This window comes from Geotrypetes seraphini, chromosome 11, assembly GCF_902459505.1.
Source record: "Geotrypetes seraphini chromosome 11, aGeoSer1.1, whole genome shotgun sequence".
In the NCBI taxonomy this organism is placed as follows: domain Eukaryota; kingdom Metazoa; phylum Chordata; class Amphibia; order Gymnophiona; family Dermophiidae; genus Geotrypetes; species Geotrypetes seraphini.
The window spans coordinates 60,429,406-60,450,296 of NC_047094.1; the positions used below are offsets into that span (position 1 = coordinate 60,429,406).

The following is a 20,891-nucleotide window of genomic DNA, read 5'->3' on the forward strand; positions in this document are numbered from 1 at the left end:
CAGTCAATGACGAACTCCGCACCCACCCATTGGGCATCCTATTACTATACCGGCCACCCACCCCTTGGGCAAAATCTTCAAATCTCGTCTATGAGACCATAACAAATGCCTTCCTTAAATTCCAAAGACTTCTGATTGTTGGTGATATCAATCTCCACCTCGACGACACAAACAACAATGATACATCCGAATTCAACAACTTCCTTACCTCTCTTGGCTTTCCCTCACCCACCCCATCCCCAACCCACGAAAAAGGGCATACTCTAGACTTCACCTCCTTCATCGATCTTACCACCTTCAAAACCTCAACCGACGACACTCGCTGGGAACAAGTCCCCTGGTCAGACCACTTCTTAGGGACTACCTGTCTCCCCGTCTTCATGTCACACCTTGACTCCCCACCCCACTCCTCCCATTCCATAACCTTCCGCAAAAAAACCTCGAGCAACCTATTCTGGCCCAAATTTCTCAACAAACTCTCCTCCAACCCTAGACCTATAGACCCCGAATCACATTGGCACAACTGGACTGCCCTCTCCGAGTCCACCTACCACTCCCTTGCTCCACTAACCACCAAAACCATCTCCTACCCCCGAAAGGCCCCCTGGTACCTACCTCTTCACAGAGAATTAAAACAGAAGTGTCGCGCTTTGGAGCGCAAATGGAAAAAATCCAAATCCCCCTCCGATAGACAGACCTGGAGGGCTAACATTAAATTTTACAATTCAACATTAAAAAAGCCAGGAAAAACTTCTTTGGAGACAAGATCTCCAGATCCAACAACCAGATCAGTGCGCTGTTCAACATCTGGCGCTCCCTAACTACAAAAAAAGACCCGTCGTTGCTTCCACCATCTCTATCAGCCGAGGCCCTTGCAAATTTCTTTAATGAAAAGATTTCCACCCTAAGACGCTCCTTCCCCCCCACAGTCTCCTACAATCCCCTGACCTCTATTGTTCCCAACTCTACCTTACCTGTATCCATTCCTGCCGACAGATCCTGGACCGCCTTCGAGCTTGTCTCTGAACCGCAAGTCTCCAAACTCTGCCTCAAATTAAAAACTTGCAAGTGCATTTTGGATCCTTTCCCCTCCTACCTATACGAGAATATCCCTACACAGGCCATCACTTCCCTCACCGAACTTATAAACTCTGCCCTAACATCAGGCCTTTTCTCCCCCGACATGGGACACATTTCACTGTCCCCTCTACTGAAAAAGGCCGATCTCGATCCCTCCATTCCAGCAAATTACCGTCCTATAGCAAATATCCCTCTCCTAACCAAACTATTAGAATCCATCATATCCACCCAACTCTCATCCTACCTAGAACGATTCTCTATCCTCCTACCCCACCAATTCGGCTTCAGACCCAACTTCAGCACCGAATCCCTCTTGGCCTCACTAATCTCTAAGGTGCAACAACTCCATTCTCGCAACAAATTTGCTGTTCTTCTTCAATTCGACCTCTCCGCAGCCTTCGATGTCGTTCACCACGACATCCTAATCTTCCAACTCTCCGAAATAGGCATAAGCTCCACAGTCCTGGATTGGTTCTCGAAATTCCTACGCTCCCGCTCCTACACCGTTAACACAAACGGTACCTCATCCCCCGCCTGGAAGCCAAAATGTGGAGTCCCGCAAGGCTCACCCCTCTCCCCTATCCTTTTCAACATCTACATGTCCTCTCTGAAACTCCTTCATTTATCCCCCCTAGAAACTCTCTACTCCTACGCTGATGACATCCTCATCCTCCTCGAAACCGACTCGAACCTCTCGAACCTCGCTGAGAACATCTCCACATGTATTACGAACCTCCAATCCTGGGCCCAATCTGTACAAATGAAACTGAATGAGTCCAAAACCAAACTACTTTGGCTCGGCCCAATCTCAGACCATTTACCCACCTCCATCCCTCTACCCTCCGGCCCCACTCTTCAGCTTGAGTTTTCAAGCAAAGTCCTAGGCATCATCTTAGATTCCTCTCTCTCCTTCAACGATCACCTCAACTCCCTGGTAAAAAAATGCTTCTTTAGCCTCCATATGTTGAGGAAAGTAAGATCCTGCTTTCATCATTCTCATTTCGCCATCCTCGTCCAATCCACTATCCTCTCTAGACTGGACTACTGCAACTCCATCTATATAAGCCTAACTAAGAAAAACCTCCATAGACTTCAACTAATTCAGAACGCCGCAGCCAAGCTTATTTTCGCAAAAGGCAAGTTCGACCACATTTCCCCACTCCTCTTCAAGCTTCATTGGCTCCCAGTATACTCCAGAGTCCTCTATAAATGTGCCTGCATAGCCTTCAAGATTCTACATGGCGTCCTCCCTCCCATTATCCCACTCTTCTGGAATTCCTCAAACCCGCTCTCGACTAGATCCTCCCAAAAACTGAAACTATCTTTCCCTTCAATAAAAGGTATATCCCGCGCAGGAAAACTTGGAACATCCCTCCCCTTTAGAACCATAGAACTCTGGAACAATCTTTCATCCCCGCTCAGAAATTCTAGCTCCTTCCAATCCTTCCGCAAACACTTGAAAACTTGGCTCTTTTCAAAAATCTAATCACCTCCCGTGCTCTAGTATCCTGTCCCCCTCTATCTCCTCAGTCCCTCTCCTATATCCTTTCTTTGTAGTTCCTTTCCTTTCAAACTCTGTAAACCGTGCCGAGCTCTGCGCACGCGGAGATGGTGCGGTATACAAACCTAAGGTTTAGTTTAGTTTAGTTTATCACGCAGCTCACTGAGCACCCTGGGGTGTAGATTATCCGGTCCCATGGCTTTGTTCACCTTGAGTCTTGCCAGTTCGTAGTAGACGTCGCCAGATGTGAACTCGAAATTCTGAAACGGATCTTCCACGCTGGGCCTTGCCTGCAACTGCGGACCGTGCCCCAGTGCCTCGCAGGTGAAGACCGAGCAAAAGTATTCATTCAGTAGTTCTGCTTTATCGGAATCTGAACATCTGGTTTTCTAAGGCGTACTATCCAGTCTGTGTTCTTTTTCCTATCACTAATATACCTGAAGAAGGATTTGTCCCCTTTCTTCCTGATACTTGGATCAATATCACACTTTACATTAAAACTGTAAAAATGAGGTCAATGTTGTGAAAACCAGATTGTCATATGCAAGCAGATAGATCCCATAATGGTACAAATGTGCAGCTGATAGGGGAAAGGGAGGGGGAGGGGGGGAGGGGAAGACATATGGGGGGAGAGAACATAAGGGAGAGGGCAGGGAACGAACAGACCTGGTCTGTGCCACCACAGCAAACCTGTTGAGCACAGACCAGGAGGCAGGCCAGTGTCAGCTGCGAGTGTAGCAGCACCCCCCCCAATCCATTTTGGTGTAGACATTTGAATTTTTTAAGAAGCTACTGAAACAATATCTTTTTTGTAAAATGAAATATGGGTGTTAATTACTTATTTTTTTATTTGTGTGTGTGAACTGAACGATGTGCTTCTGAGGAGACTTTTGTAAATGTTTATTATTTATCGATGTTTGTAATGATCATGGTGTGTATTTTTGTTGTTAAAGGTGGACTATAAATAAACTATAAATTCATGTGTTAAAGCTTTGTTCAGATTAAGACTGGCAGTGCAGTAATTGGCAAAACTCCCGCAAGAAACCCTCTGAAAGTTACTATCTTCATATGTGCAAACTCAGCCTCTAAGTACTCTGGGTTACAGTTAAACTAAAGGAACTATGTCTATATATAACAATGCCACAACCACAAAAGCATATAAACAAATATTGCAACCAGAAAAGCACAGCTGCCCTAAATTAAAGTTATCAATGTTAAAAAAAAAAAAAAAAAAAACGTGGAGAAAGAGAGACCTCAGAACCCAGTAACCCTTATATTTAGTCCAGAAAAGTCATGTAACAGGATCTAATAACAGTCATCAGTCTCAGAAAAAAAAATCTCCACGTTCCAAAATGGCAAAAGTAACAAAAAAAATAAAGCAGCAATGTACTTATCTTCTTAGTTGCTGACTTGGATCACCAGAGAGTGAAGAAGATTCAGGAAGTCAGCGTTTTTTCTTTTTTTTACCGCTGATAACTTAATTTAAGGCAGCTGTGCATCTTTGGTTGCAATATTTGTCTATATATTTTTGTGGTTAAGTACAATTAGCCACATATAAGAGCTATACCATGCTGTACAAACAAACAGTGCTGTAAAAGACATGAAATATTGTTTTGTTATTAAGGGGATCTTACGACAGATGCAGAAATTACATTACAGCCCACATACACTCACATAGTGATAGGAATAGAAGGAAAGGGATTTTGGATTGAGCTCAGGCCTTTTTCGGTAGTAGCTCAAGCTGACATTCAAGTGCAGTAGATATCTCCCTGTCCCGAAGAGGGCTCTCAATGTTCCGTAAGTTTACACCTAATGCAATGGAGGGTTAAGTGATTTGCCCAAGGAGCAGCAGCAGGATCTGAACTGGACTTCCCTGGCTCTCATTCCACTGCTCTAATTAGGCTATTCTTTCACTAGTCTAGATCAGTGTTCCGCAAACATTTTGACACCGCGGCACATTAAACTTGTTGCCGCGACTGGAGGGCATCCTAAAGTATATGTTTGACGTCATCAGGTCGACATCCGTGCATGCGCAGAGGCCATCCAGCTGTAGCCCTGAGCCTATTTCTACCCCAGTAGGGGTTACTGATGGAGGAGAGGTGCGGGAAGAGTTGAGACGCCAGAACTGGCTCATGTCTACAGGATGTGCCTCTTGTCTCTCCTCCTTGCCAGTATCTCACAGCACACAGTTTGCGATACACTACTCTAGATACAGCAGATAAAATACAGATAATCTGTATAAGAAGTAAATACTTATATAAAACTAAAACAGACAAATCTGTGGTTTAATGTTTAAAAACAAAAAAATAAACCAAACACTGTTTGATAAAACTTCTTAGAAACCCTAAGAACTGATATGCCAGGGATGTTATCTTCAAAGCTCCCCTTTTATAAATGTGTTCTTAAAACGCTCACAGTGATGAGTTTGTAAATCAATACTGTACCTGAGTGTCTATATTCTTCAGACTTCTTTCCCTCCTCCTTCCCTCCGTCACTGCTCTCTCTCAGAGGTTAAAGACCTGTTTGAAAACAAAAAACAGAATAAAGTATCAAGTTCAGGCTATCTCTGAGTGTAGAGCTTCAGATGGCCTCTTCAACACAATCTTAATGTCTAAGTTTTAAGTTACTCTTTCTAGGTGACCTGCTCTAGCTTCTTCGGAGCACCAAACTCAGCTCCGAGGATGTGAAATGGATGTCCTCATTGTAAAACCAGTAAGCTTGGTTTGGTTTCCTCTGCCTGTACTACAGCAGGTCATAAGTGGCCCAATTTTGGGCTCACCCATTCTTTTCAGATTGTTAATAGTTCTATTTGGCAGCTGCAGGTGATTGTCTCTTGACAAAAATGAAGCAGCTCTTATAAATCTGTTTGAAGTCTGGTGCTAGAGCTTACATGATGCTATCTACTCACTGAATTTATGCAGATTCTTAGTTTGCATTTATTTAACACCCCTAAGCCAGCGGTCTTCCCTAATTTTTAACTAAGGGTCACTTTGGATCTAATATTCAAAACTGTTTATTGGTCAAAAGCACAATCAAAAACCACAATGACAACAAAGCAACACAGACCAAATTTTCATAAACCAAAGAAACCACCCCCTCCCCCAAAAAAGGCATGAAGCAGCATATGAGCAAGTACAACATACCTGTAAACTACAAGGAAATAACAAATATTCAGTACATGGCTATGAGCATACCCAGTCAAAGAGGCCCAAAAAAGCTCCCAAGTAAGTTGCAAATGACAGCCTTTAACTGAGTCCATCTCAGGAATTTCCAAACGTTCCGTCTTCAATTGATAAATCATCAGTGATCGCCATTGCGACAAGGTAGCGGGATGTGCATCAAGCAAGTGTACCAAAATAGACTTCTTCCCCCATCAATAATGCACGCTTCAAAAAAGTAAGTAAGCCTCTCGGAACAGGATAAGTCAAGGCTGAAGTAATGAAAAGCATCTTCGGAAGAGGCAAACGACAAATATTCCAAAGTTTAGCAATGTGGTGATGAAGAATCTTCCAAAATTGCAAAACAAGAGGACAAGAATAAAACATATGCCGCAGAGTAGCATTTACCCCGTCCCCCCACACACGCACATTGAGGACAACAAGAATTTGGACAAAGGGCAGCACGAAAGGTCCTGGAAGGGGAGATGTAAACATGCATAAGCAGTTTATATTGCAATATGATAAAGGGAATTGAAGCCCAAAACTGCTTAAAAGACTTCAATGTAACTTGCAGCAATTCTGCAGAAATAGTGGTCCCCATATCAACAGATCACCGCGCACTCAAAGAAGCAAAATCATAACCAGGGGCCTCCTCCAACAAAAATTTGCGATGAAAGCGCAGAGGAATCAGACTGTGCCTCCAAATAATAAGCTTCTTTCAATGAGTCAAAAACGGTCTTAGTTAAGGTTTTAGGGGGTAAGGTGCGTACATAATGTTGCAACTGCAGATAAGGAAAAACATCATTAGGCGTGAGCCCATACTTCTGAACCAAAAAATATTTCCTCCTATTAGTTTTATAAGTATTTCCCTGTAGCTTCATTGAATGTCCCCTAGTCTTTGTAATTTTTTACAAAGTGAAAAAACGATCCACTTGTTCCCGTTCTACTCCATTCAGGATTTTGTAGACCTCAGCCATCTCTTTTCCAAGCTGAAGAGCCCTAACTTTAGTCTTTTCTCATACGAGAGGAGTTCCATCCCATTTATCATCTTGGACGCTCTTCTTTGAACCTTTTCTAGTTCCGTTATATCTTTCTTGAGATAAGGCAACCACAACTGAACGCAATACTCAACATGAGGTCACACCCTGGAGCGATACAGAGGCATTATAACAATCTTAATCTTGTCAACCATCCCTATTTTAATAATTCCTAGCATTTTGTTTGCTTTTTTGGCTGCTGCTGCACATTCGGCATAAAATTTCAGCATATTGTCTACAATAACACCCAGATCTTTTTATTGGGCGCTGACTCCCAAGGTGGACCCTAGTATCTGGTAATTATGATTTGAGTTAGTCTTCTCAATGTGCATCACTCTGCATTTGTCTACATTAAATTTCATCTGCCATGTGGATGGAAGGAAAAAAGAGAGGTGCCAGAGGATGGGAGAAAGGGGGTGTAGACAGAGAGAGAAAAATGGAGAGAGGGTGAAGCTGTAATGAATCGTGTATAAAGGAGAGAAGGGGCACAGGATGGACAGTTTATGGTAGCAGCATAGAAAAAGCAAGATGCCATATGGAAGGGGGAGAGGGTGGACAATAGACAGACGAGGCAGAGAGTGAGCGGAGAGTAGATGGAAGAGCCAGAGAGAGGGCAGAAGCTGCTTGGAAGGGAGAGAGGGAGCAGACACTGGATGGAAAGAGTGCAAAGAGAAGATGATTAAAGCAAAAATTGCAAAAGGTAGAAAAAAAGGTTTTTTTGCTGCTTTATAATAAAGTAGTGCTGTTGCTGTATTGATAAATGTTTATAAATAGAAAATGGAAATAAGGTAATCATTTTTATTGGGCTACTAACGTTCAGAGACCAAAACCCCCCTTCCTCAGGTCAGAACAGAATACCATAACAGCAGTGTACTGTACTGACCTGAGAAGGAGGTTTGGGCCTCTGAAAGGTAATTGAAAAAGGAGTCTGGCTCCTTGGCAGTTCAGTTTATTTTTTGTCTATAATATTTATATTTTTAGGTTGTGATTATTTATTCCATACTGGGCAAGGGTTTATCTGTGTTCTGTGTGTATGAAAAGAACATGGTTTTCTGTTGGCACTGACTGTGCAGGATCAATCTGTATTAATCTGGCTTATTTAGTTTTACAATGGGTGCACTAATGTTCTAGTGTTTTTAAGTTGCTGCCTTTTCCTAAGTGCACCCTTGTCATGTGACTAGTGGATTATTACTAGGGTTTTATGGCTCCAGAAAAAAAAAAAAAAAAGAGGACAGAGACATCTGGGTTTTACTTCCATTGAAAGCAATGGAAGTAAAACATAGTAGATTATGGCAGATAAAGACCCGAATGGTCCATCCAGTCTGCCCAACCTGATTCAATTTAAATTTTTATTTTTATTTTTTTTTTAATTTTAAATTTTAAAACCCAGCTGTCTCAATCCGGCCTCCTTTTTCTGGAGCCATATGGTAACTCTAATTATTACTAAAAATATATATTTTATATAGAATATATAGAGGAAGGATATTTAAAAAAAAATGATAGACTCCGGGTGTCTCTTACATGTTTAATGTACAGCGATGTGTGCATTTGGTAGTAATTGCATAGAGGAAAGAGCATAGAGGAAATCAATGGGGACAAACCTACCATCTATAACCGTAAACCACTGGGTCAACTCCTGATACCCCGACAGCAGGTCCGGCATCTATAAAGAGGAAATCATTTGATCCGGCTTTTACCTATTTCCCAACAAAAGGCATCCGCCAGCTGGAATAACTCAGCCTAACACGGCTGGATCATACACAAGAATATTGTTTAGGCTTCTTTAAAGAATGTCAGTCTCCTCTCGTGATAACCCATCCTGCGTTTTCACCAGCTTCAGCACCCCGGTAAGAAAATATTGAACCTGCTTCCGCACAGCACGGCCAAGCGCACGGAAATGACAACAGCAGGAGCCACTCCGCCTACGTCTACTCGCTTTGTTTACTCACCGTCATGGCGCATGCTCACACACCAATTGTCCTCTCTTAAGTCGCAGTGGCGCTAAAGAGTAACAGCGTGGGTGTTTCGCGCCTCGTTCTAGAGATAAGGCCTGACAAATTCGTACTGTGCACCGATATCACCAAGCGCATGTGTTGTACAATGTACAGTATTCTCTTGGATAAAAGATTTTTAGGGTTTCCACTTCCTGCCTACGTTATTCCGAGCTCGTGAGTTACGCAGTATAATATCACTGCGTCACATAGACATGCATTTTAGATATATTTAGAAAGAGACAGGGACTGGAAATGCAACTGGTGTTTTTTACCTCTAGCGCCCAGGATTAAAAAAAATAAAATAAAAATTGAAGATGAAAAATCTCACCACGATGAAACTTCTCCACTTCCAAAGTGCACCGGTGTAACAGTAGCAAATTACCTCATTTACATCTGTTTGACTACATTTAAATGCCATTTGCGCTAGTCTTTGGTGTGGCTACTTCCTGCGCTGCAGCCCTCTGAACATTATGTGCAGATTAACACCGAGATTTTGAGCATCAGCCTATAAATTAGCATTGATTTTCAGCAGTGTTCACTGTGTCTCTCAAACTGTGTGCCACGGCACGGTGGTATGCCACGATAGATTCCAGAATTTTACTTTATTTTTTAAACTTCCCTTCATAAGTATACATTAGAATAGATTATGTACCATCATGTCAATGTTATGAGAATTTGTATATGTAAGGATACAACCGCCCAGACCAGCATCATTCTTTGACATGATTGGCCCAAGTAGTTTTAGTTTAGTTTTTTTTAATGCAGTAGTTATCCTAAATTGAGCAAAAAAGCAATCAAGGCTTTGTTACTGTTTAGATCTTCTTATCTTTGCAAACTTGGATTTTCAGCTCTGACAGAAGTTAAATTGAAAAAAATAGAACAACTGCAGATGGTGGATGAAGCAATGCACATTTGCTTGTTGACTATTGAGCCATGTTTTGAGTTAAATTTGCACTAAAAAACAAGCACATCCATCGCATTGATTAGCAATTCTATTTACGTTGTTACAATTACCCATACAAAAGGTGACCATACGTCCCGTTTTGAACGGGACTGTCCCTTTTTCAGCTCCCCTGTCCCGTTGTCCCCATGCATAGCTTTGGGACGCTGAAATGTCCCGTTTTCAGAGACGGCGTCCCGAAGCTGTGTGTGGGGCCAACGGGACAGGGGATCGCAGGAGAATGGGCTGTCTCCCTGCCCCAGGACCAGCGTTAGGGGGGGAGCAAAAAGGGCAGGGCAGACCAGGGCCTGGCCTCCCGGCCTCCTGCCCCCGACTGTCTGGTGAGGTCTTCTTCCCTCCCTTCTACTCCCTCACTACCTTCTTGCCTGCAAGCGAACTAAACTCAGGCCACGGGGCTCTAACACGGCACACCCTGGTTTCCCTTCGCATCCGAAACAGGAAATTACGTCATTCCTGTTTCGGAGGAGAAGGGAAGGCAGTGCGTGCCGTGTTAGAGCCCCGCTGTCTGAGTTCAATTCACTTACTAGCCGTTACTGTGCAGACAACAGGACGCTTTCCCATCTCCCACCCACTACCTGCCTCAGTGCCTCTCCGCTGGGGTTACCGGGCAACGGAGATGGGCCCAGACCAGAGAGAGAGCTCTTGAAGGTGGCAGACTGCCCGCCACACCCCGAGGGCCACAGCAACTGACAGGTAATTGCCCAGCGTACAAAATTCAAGCAGTCGACTTCTAATCAGTCACACTGGATGCTAATCGTTTTGGATTTTCTTTTTCTCCTTCCTGTAAGGATTATTTATGTACCTTAAGGAAGGAGAAGAAGAAAAAAATTCAAAACGATTAGCATCCAGTGTGACTGACCATTCTACAAAGCCAGGATTTTATGGGCTCTCTTACAAGTGTAGCCAGTATTCAAAGGACCACTTCTAAAGTCCTATTTTTCAATTTTTTTACCAGCACTCTAAGGCCAACTCTCTAACTGAGTATCTGCATTTACCCATCACTTGCACATGGAGGGGGAAGAAGACAGATGCCAGACCAGGGGCAAGGAAGGAGGGAGGGAGAGAAAGGAAGGAGAGAAAATGCCAGATAATGGAGGGGGAGGAAGAGATAGAAGAAAGCAGAGAGGTGCCAGGGTATAAGGGAAGGGAAACTAAGGAGACAGGTGCCAGACCAGAGGGAAAGGAAGGAGAGGAGATGCCAGAGCATGGAGGGGGAGGGAGAGGTAGAAGAGAAGGAAATGTGTGTGATGCCAGGCCAGGGGTTGAGTGGGAAGGAAGGAAGGAAAGGAGAAGAGACAGATGCCAGAGCACAGGGGAAGGGGTGGAGACAGAAAAATGAAGAGGGGTGAAGCTGAAATGAATCATGTACAAAGGAGAGAAGGGAAAAAGGACAGACAGCTTATTGAAGGGACATAGAAAGAGGGAAATTGCCATATGGAAGAGAGAGAGGGTGGACACTGGATGGAAAGGGCAGAGAGGGCAATAGATGGGAGGGGTGAGAGAGGGTGAACAGTAAATGGAAGGGGTAGATAGAGGGGGACCGGTGCTGAATGGAAGTGTGGGGGAGAGGGTGGACAGATGCTGAATAGAAGTGTGGGGAAGGGGGCAGACATTGAATGGAAGGGAGTGAGAGAGGGGAGTAGACGCTGGAAGGAAGTGGAGAGAAGAAAGAAAAAAGGGCACATGCTGGATTGAGGGAAGAGGATAGAGTTAGATACTGGAAGGGGTGAGGGAAAGAGGTGGCAAGCTATAGGTAGATACAATGAAAGAGAGAAATTGAGGACTGAATAGTAAGAAAGAATTTAGACAGAGGCAGAAAATAAATTGAGAAGGAAGAACAGGAGGAAGGGAGCAGAGAGAAAGAGAGAGAGAGATGCCTGAGCAGGGGGGAAGGGGAGGAGACAGATACCAGACCTGGGAGGAGGAAAAGAGGAAGGAGACAGATACCAGATCTGAGGGGAGAAAAGGAGGAGAGAGATATGCTAAAATCTGCTGGGAGGATAAGGAGAAAGGGAGGCAAGAAAGGGGGGAGGGTTGTAAGCAGATTAGAAAGACTAGAGAGAGAAAGGCCTGAACCAAAGGGGAAAGACAGGAGGCAGATGCAGGACTATGGGAGGTTCAGACAGAGAGGGAGAGACCCTGGGGAAGAACAGGGAGATTTAAGATCATAGCAGAGGAGGGAGAGAGAGGGAAACCTGGAACAAAGGTACAAATGAGAACTGACACTGGATCTGGGGAGGGAAACAGAGGGAAAAGAGAGAGAGTCCTGGATCCAAAGGGGATGGGGCTGGATTGTGAAAGAAATGTTGGATGCGAAAGAAAGATTGGATGCACAGTCAGAAGGAAGTGCAACCAGAGACTCATGAAATCATCAGACAACAAAGGTAGGAAAAATTATTTTATTTTAAATTTAGTGATCAAAATGTGTCCGTTTTGAGAATTTATATCTGATGTCTATATTTTGCACTATATTTGTCTATTTTTCTATAGTTAGAGGTGGCATTGCATATTTTAAAGTAATCTGCCTTGACATCTTGGAAAAAAACCAAAAATCATAAATGATAATTAACATTTTCTCTGTGTACAGCGTGCTTTGTGTTTTTTTACAATTTTATGTTTACCATTATGAATTAATAAGATATTGTGTGTACATGAAAAATGAATGGATGAAATTGGGGGCGGGGCTGAATATTAATAGATGTCCCGTTTTGATTAAAAAAAATAAATGGTCACATTACCCATACATAGCTTAAAGAACTTTAAATAAATAACTCAAATTTTTTGTTGGTTTTGCAGTTTTATAATTTTAATTATAATGTGCCACGAAAAACATTTGCTCCGTTTAGTGTGCCGGAGCTAAAGAAGTTTAAGAGAGACACTGACCTAACTACAATAACTCCACTTCTGTAAAACGTACCACCGAGTTCTATTCTCAAAGGGGCTGATTTAAAGATATGTAGCTCTGGCTCTGCACACACGCAGCCACATTGCCGGCTCTAGCCAGCTCATAGGATCGGGGAATCACAACCAGGGCTCACAAAAAAAAAATATCTCTCAGTTCTCATAATTTACAACTTCATAGTCTCTTTCAAGTTGGAGCATAGAACGGGCCAGCTAACTCCAGTAGACCAGAGTAGCTGGAAATCCGTGGTCTCAGTCATCAACACTCAGTCCCTTTGCTATTTTGCAAGAAGCAGACAGAGGCTAAGGTAATAACTGAAACAAACGAACTCATTATTCAACTTGATTGGAAAAGTCAAATTCAACTATTTACAGTTCCTTCAGTGTTGGCAGTCATCAGGTTCAAAAAGACAAATTTACTAAGCAGTCACTTCTTTCTAACCCCAAATTTCAAGTACCATATTTTCACATAGATAACGCACACCCGTGTAAAACGCGCACACGGGTATAGCGCGCAAAAAACACAAATTTATGTACAGAAATTTTTATATACCGCGCACACCCGTATACCGCGCATGCTGCCCGACTCTCCCGTCGCCGCCTGACTCTCCTTTCGCCCGCCCCGACTCTCCTCTGGCCACCCCGACTCTCCTATCGCCCGCCCGACTCTCCTCTCCCCCTTGAAGTCCTGTCCCCACCCTGAAAGCCTGATGCCCCCCCCGACGTCCGATTCACCCCCCCCCCAGGACCACTCGCACCCCTACCCCGAAGGACCGCTCACAGGCACCCGCACCCCCACCCCGAAGGACCGCTCGCACGCACTCCCACCCGCACCCGCACCCCCACCCTGAAGGACCGCTCGCACCCCCACAGCCTCCCAACCCCCCCATCATGTAGAAGCTCCTACCGGTGTCCTGCTGCTTCCTCTTAGCGGTCCCGACTCCCCAACACGATCGGGGCAAGAGGGAGCTCAAGCCCTCTTGCCCTAGCCAACTGCGGCACCCCCGACACGATCGGGGCAAGAGGGAGCTCAAGCCCTCTTGCCCCCCCGACTCCCCGACACGATCGGGGCAAAAGGGAGCCCAAGCCCTCTTGCCCCGCCGACTCCCCAACTCCCCGACCATATCGGGCCAGGAGGGAGCCCAAGTCCTCCTGGCTCTTGCGAACCCCCCCCCCCCCCCGCTAGTTGTTCGGGCCAGGAGGGAGCCCAAACCCTCCTGGCCACGGCGACCCCCTACCCCCACCCCGCACTACATTACGGGCAGGAGGGATCCCAGGCCCTCCTGCCCTCGATGCAAACCCCCCTCCCCCCAACGACCGCCCCCCCCCCAAGAACCTCCGACCGCCCCGCCAGCCGACCCGCGACCCCCCTGGCCGACCCCCGTGACACCCCCACCCCCCTTCCCCGTACCTTTGTATAGTTGGCCGGACAGACGGGAGCCAAACCCGCCTGTCCGGCAGGCAGCCAACAACGGAATGAGGCCGGATTGGCCCATCCGTCCCAAAGCTCCGCCTACTGGTGGGGCCTAAGGCGCCTGGGCCAATCAGAATAGGCCCGGGAGCCTTAGGTCCCTCCTGGGGGTGGGGCCTTGGGCACATGGTCGGGTTGAGCCCATGTGCCTCAGGCCCCGCCCCCAGGTGGGACCTAAGGCTCCCGGGCCTATTCTGATTGGCCCAAGTGCCTTAGGCCCCACCAGTAGGTGGAGCTTTGGGACGGATGGGCCAATCCACCCTCATTCCGTCGTTGGCTGCCTGCCGGACAGGCGGGTTTGGCTCCCGTCTGTCCGGCCAACTATACAAAGGTACGGGGAAGGGGGGTGGGGGTGTCATGGGGGTCGGCCAGGGGGGTCGCGGGTCGGCTGGGGGGGCGGTCGGAGGTTCTTGGGGGGGGCGGTTGTCGGGGGGAGGGGGGTTTGCGTCGAGGGCAGGAGGGCCTGGGATCCCTCCTGCCCGTAATGTAGTGCGGGGTGGGGGTAGGGGGGTCACCGTGGCCAGGAGGGTTTGGGCTCCCTCCTGGCCCGAACAACTAGCGGGGGGGGGGGTCGCCAGGGCCAGGAGGACTTGGGCTCCCTCCTGGCCCGATATTGTCGGGGAGTTGGGGAGTCGGCGGGGAAAGAGGGCTTGGGCTCCCTTTTGCCCCGATCGTGTCGGAGAGTCAGGGGGGCAAGAGGGCTTGAGCTCCCTCTTGCCCCGATCGTGTCGGGGGTGCCGCGGTTGGCTGGGGCAAGAGGGCTTGAGCTCCCTCTTGCCCCGATCGTGTCGGGACCGCCAAGAGGAAGCAGCAGGACACCGGTAGGAGCTTCTACATGATGGGGGGGGTCGGGAGGCTGTGGGGGTGCGAGCGGTCCTTCAGGGTGGGGGTGTGGGTGCGGGTGGGAGTGTGTGCGAGCGGTCCTTCGGGGTGGGGGTGCGGGTGCATGCGAGCGGTCCTTCGGGGTGGGGGTGCGAGCGGTCCTGCGGGGGGGGGGTGTGAATCAGACGTGGGGGGGAACTATGTAAAAAAAGTTTTGTACAATGCGCTCACGCGTATAACGCGCAAGGGTGTGCGCGGTACGTAAAAACCACATATAACGCGTGCGTTATATGCGAGAAAATACGGTACTCCTCTGACCTCTATCCCCAGCCAGTAAGGAGTCTCCCTCGGGGCTACAGCTTTGGCAGGAGAAACAGGATGAACCAAAGCTTGTATTTTTCTGTCCTCTCTCTTCAAATTATTAGCCTTTATGCTTAATCCATTATTCTCTGTCCTCTCCCAGGAACCAATAGGAGTTTCCCTCAGTATATTGGGCTTTGGCAGGAGAAACAGGATCAACCAAAAGCCAGGCATCTCTGTCCAACTCTCTTTTTATAATCGTTCCCCCTCCCACTATGTCTCCCTAACCATTTCAGCTTATTCTCAGTGACCCTCTGAAAAAAATCCACTGTGTCTTTATCATAGAGGTATTATTCATTAGGGGGAGGGGATAGTGTCACAGATGCAAAACAGCTGTCCCAGCTTGCTTGGGATAGTTATTTCTACTGAAGTATCAATAGTACACAGATAACTTTTATACAGGTATTCAGCGCTAATATCCGAGTATGACCTGATGCTGAATATTCAGGTATATTGTAAGTTTAAATGTGGTATTTAATTTAATCTCATCTTTTATTTATGAATTGCACTATACCTACATAGGTTCAAGGTGATTTACAAGTATGAGAACCCAATCCCAAAGCTCTTCCCCTTCTAATCCAAGGATGCATTCAAAGGCACCTCTCTTCATCCAATGCCATTTCTCTTTTATTGCTATAAGATCTACTTGTTTGTTCCTAACTATTTGCACAGCAAGCTCACTGTACCCTGTTATTATTGTACACCATCTTGAACTGAAAAGGTATGATGGGATATAAATAAAAATATTTGGAGCACCGAGATTAAGCAGTATATTTCTGCATCTCGATGGCCATGTATTTGGTCTTGGAGGATGAGGTGTACAGCGTCAGCATCTATGAAACAAACTTGGTTCTTTTTGTTACATCGTTCTTTTTGAATAAATTAGATAATTCTAGATCTAATAGATGCTGGCACTGTCACCTTGACATAGGAACATTAGACCATCTATTGTTTTACGGCCCTAGAATTCTGATTTTTTTGGAAATCAATTTTGGGAAAAATTAATAATATTTTAAATTCTGAGATTCCTTTAACTTATGAAATAATAATTTGCGGTACTATTTTGCATATTAAAGATCATGTCTCTTTTTAATTATATGACAAGTACAGCTAAATAACTGATTACACGAAACTGGAAAAACTGGGATCGCCTCATTTTGGTGGGCAAGTTTATGTCTAATATATAAATATGAGAAAATGAATGCTGCTATATTAGGGAATAATGAAAATTTTAAATTAATTTTGGGTCCATTGAGGTCCTGGTTTTATTTTTACTTTTATTTTTTTAGAATTGTATTTATGTCAATTGCTGTCAACCGCCTCCTTCCTTACATGTATTACTGTATTAGTAGTGAATGTTATGTTTGTCGGTTTTTATTATTTTACTTAATTTTTGAACTTATGTAAATCGCATTGGATTTGTATTATGTGAATTAATCAAAGAAATTAAATAAACTTGAAACTTAAAAGCTTGAAACTTTGTAGAATCTCTATTGTTATGGTTTGTCATTAGATAATATGCACATCGAAGGAGGGGGGAGGGATGGGAAGTAAATAAGGTTGGAAAAATTTCGGTGGGTGAGGGGAGGGTATTAATAAGCATGAATTTTTGAGAATTTTAAGTGATGTCTATATTGTAAAATGAATAATTTACTCTGTATTTCACTTATTGTATATGTTTTAAAAATGAATAAAGAATATTAAAAAAAAAAAAAAAGCTATTATTATTATTAATAGTCTTTAAGCCCATTACATTAACGGGTGCTAGAATAGATGTGTGTGTCTGTCTTTTTTTCTTTCTCTCTCTCCTTGACCGCTGTCTGTCTGTCTTTCTTTCTTTCTGTCTCTCTCTCTCTTTCCTCGGCTATCCATCACCACCCTTTGCCTGCTCCCCCTGTCCAGCAGTAGCCCTTCTCTCTTCCTTTTACCTCCCCCATATCCAGCAGCACCCCTTCCTGTTCCCCCTGTCCAGCAGTAACCCTTCTCCCTTCATTTTACCTCACCCCTGTCCAGCAGCACCCCTTCACTGCTCCCCCTGTCCAGCAGCAGCCCTTCTCTCTTCGTTTTACCTCCCCTTTTCCAGCAGCACCGCTTCCCTGCTCCCCCTGTCCATCAATACCTGTCCAGCAGCACCCCCTTCACTGCTCCCCCTGTCCAGCAACAGCCCTTCTCCCTTTGTTTTACCTCCCCCCTGTCCAGTAGCAGGCCTTCTCCCTTCCTTTTACCGCTCCCCCTGTCCAGTAGTACCCCTTCTCCTTTCCCTGCTCCCCTGTCCAGCATCCGCTAGCCCGGGCAGCTTCAGGGCTTTTGCTAGGCTGGCCCACCTCGTATTATCGAAGTGGGCTGGCCTAGCAAATGCCCTTCGGCTGCAAGATGAAACCACGGCTGCTGCGTTTGCTGGTCCGGGGGTGAGAAGAGGCATCCCGGCAGCGCAGGAAATCAGCCGGCATCGGAGATTGGGGCAGAAGGCAGGCAGTGTGCATGTATGGCACGGAAGCACACATCACGGCGGCAGGGATCATGGCCTCGTAAGTGCACATGCTTGCTTAGGGTTTTTTTTTATAGAGGATTGTTAGAGCAGGGGGAGCTGACAATTGAAGGACATGCCAGATTTACAATAAACTCATTATACAGGCTGAACAAGGATTTCAACTTAAGTAGAAACAAATAGCAAAGCTGACTGAGGAGTTAAAATATCAGGGGTTTTGTTTATAAATGGGGACCAGACAGTATAGTTTAGTTTTGCTTGTATTAATTTCAAATTGGAGTTGTGATGTTTTCCACTTGTGGTTCTGTCAGTGTTAGATTATCCAGTTGGGAAAAGAAGACCCCTCCCTCCATTTTCAATTTTTAGCTATTATTGCTTTGACCAGAAGATGGCATATCAGTTTAGTATGAATATCCAAAGTCCTGAGTTGACATTATAGTTGCTAGGTCCACAGTTTTCTCATCCAATTGGGCTGCTTTTGAAAGTTGGTTGCGGGAAATTTTGAGCAGTTGTGGGTTGTAGTTTTTTGGGCTGGTTTCTGACTTTGTCACTGTTTGGACTGCAAGTCCCCCCATATAGCAAACATAATGTTCCCACTTGGCCCCATTGCTTCGTCAGTCTCTGCCTGCCCTTCTGCCATCCTATCCAAATTCTTGTTTGATAAGCCACTAGTGCAGGAAAATAAAAGAGGCACCATAGCTATCACCACTCATTTTGTGGGAACCAGTAACGGTAAATGGCAGCATCAGTAACCAAGGCTGAGAGTGAGTGTCGGGGGTTGGTGGGCACTGTCATTTTGTTTTTACTGTGATGGGCCCTTTCGGGGCTGGATGGGACATGTGAGGTCTCTGGTCACCCCTGAGCTCTGTGCATGGACAGTAGCACAGCCAGCTGCATGATCCCTGCTAGCAGATGTTATGCAGTGCCAAGAAGGTGTATCTGCATTCTCTCGGTATTACTGTATATACTCAAATATAGGATGAGATTTTTGTGCCAAAAGAATGGCCCAAAAATGGGGGTCTCGTCTTATATTCGGGTCATCACCACCTGACCCCCCTCCCGGACTTGTTGCAGACCTCTGCTGGCCTGCCGTATGACCTGGTAGGCCAGAACAGGAGGGATCCCTCCTGTCTCCCGTCCTAGCCAATCTAACAATTTTTTTACCCCATTCCCCTTCACGGGACTCACGAGAACTGGTGGCACCCATTCAGGAAGTGGTGCAGGGGTGGGTGGGAGCTCGAAAAGCTTGCTCCTGTGTGCCAGGTGTGTCCCTGGCCGTGAGATCTGATGCAGCCATCCAGGAAGGGAGGAGGGGCTCAGCGAGGGGCAGAAGCGTGGAAAGCTCGCTCCTGTCCATACAATGCTGGATCACCAGCAATTGTAGAAAAGACAAAAAAAAGGTACGTGTGTGGGGGGAAGGGGGTAAAAAATTGTTAGAATTGGCCGGGATGGGAGACGGGAGGGATCCCTTCTGTCCCGCTCTACCTCTAGACCACCAGAGGGGGACAGGGTACAAGGCAGGAAGGTGGGACAGTGTGCAGAGCCTGGAAGGGAGGCGGGCTGGCTGCATAGCCTGGTAGGGCAGGGAGGGAAGGAAGGGAAGGGGGCTGGGTTCAGAGCCTAGCAGTGCAGGAAGGGAAGGGGGGGGTGGGTGCAAAGCCTGATAGGGAAGGGGGCTGGGTTCAGAGCCTTGCAGGGCAGGGAGGGAAGGGGGCTGGGTGCAAAACCTGGCAGGTAGGGGGACTGTGTGAAGAGCCTGGTGAGGGAGGGGACACTGGGTGCAGATCTTGGCAGGGCATAGCACTTGAATAATAAGCCTCCATCTTATATTCGAGTCAACCATTTTTCCTCCTTTATGGTGGGAAAAATGGGGGGTCTCGACATATATTCGGGTCAACTTATATTGGAGTATATACAGAGCTGGAAGTGGAATGAAGCAGGCTTAGGGGTGGAGCAGGGTGGGGCCAGGTGTCCTCTTTTTTTAAAAAAAGGAAATCTGGCAAACCTAAGTACAGGCATTTTATTTATTCATTAGTGTTTAAGCCCGTTACATTAACGAGTGCTAGTAAAGCCTCCTTCCCTCACATGTCCCCTATTTTCAGCCCCAGTTCCAGCTCCAAACCCCATTTTTACCCCCAGCCCCCTTCTCCCATCTTTTCCCTTTCAGCCCCAGCCCCCTTTTCTCACCAGCAGCATTTTCCTCCCCACCCCATTTCCCTGTGCAGTGGCAGCAGAAGCATACCCACCCCTCCATTTCCCTGTGCAGCAGCATTTCCCTCCCCCATCCCACTTTCCTGTGCAGCAGCACCTCTTCCCTGCTCCCCTTGTCCAGCAGCACCTCTTCCCTGCTCTCCCTGTCCCTATTGCCTGCTCCCCCGGTCCAGCACACCTCTTCCCTGCTCCCCTAGTCCCTCTTACCTGCCCCCTGTCCCTCTTCCCTGCTCCCCCGGTCCAGCAGCACCTCTTCCGTGCTCCCATTGTCCCTCTTCCCTGCTCTCCTGCTCCAGAAGCACCTCTTCCCTGCTCTCCCAGTCCAGCAGCACCTCTTCCCTGCTCCCCTTGTCCAGCAGCACCTCTTCCCTGCTCTCCCTGTCCCTGTTGCCTGCTCCCCTGGTCCAGCACACCTCTTCCCTGCTCCCCTAGTCCCTCTTCCCTGCTCCCCCTGTCCCTCTTCCCTGCTCTCCCGGTCCAGCAGCACCTCTTCCGTGCTCCCATTGTCCCTTTTCCCTGCTTCCCTGGTCCAGAAGCACCTCTTCCTTGCTCTCCAGGTCCAGCAGCACCTCTTCCCTGCTCCCCCGGTCCCTCTTCCCTGCTCCCCCTGTCTAGCAACACCTCTTCCCTGCTCCTCCTGTTCCTCTTCCTTGCTCCCCCGATCCAGCAGCACCTCTTCCCTGCTCCCCTTGTCCAGCAGCACCTCATCCCTGCTCCCCCGATCCAGCAGCACCTCTTCCCTGCTCCCCCTCATTGCCTTCCATACTTTGTCCCACTCCCACCCTCCAAAGTCAGCCTGCCTGCCTGCCATCCCTCTGTGCAGTAGAACCCTCTCCCCCCCGCCACTATCATCGCCGTGCAACCAACCCCACTGACCCTCCCACTGCGAGACGACCGTCAAACCTCC

General features: G+C 46.8%; 1 protein-coding gene across 2 annotated transcripts in view; it reads right to left on the reverse strand.

The window, feature by feature from the left end:
• Positions 1 to 8,717, reverse strand: part of HMOX2 (heme oxygenase 2) — a 51,831-nt gene extending 43,114 nt beyond the window's left edge. The window contains exons 1-2 of one of the 2 annotated variants that reach the window (XM_033914605.1): positions 8,474 to 8,717; positions 5,026 to 5,100 (exon numbers count right to left, since the gene is read on the reverse strand). The gene's annotated coding sequence lies outside the window, so the exon portion shown is untranslated. Of the gene's footprint in view, positions 1 to 5,025; positions 5,101 to 8,381 lie in introns of both variants that reach the window. The other variant, XM_033914604.1, reaches the window with a different exon arrangement.
• Positions 8,718 to 20,891: the final 12,174 nt, after the last annotated feature.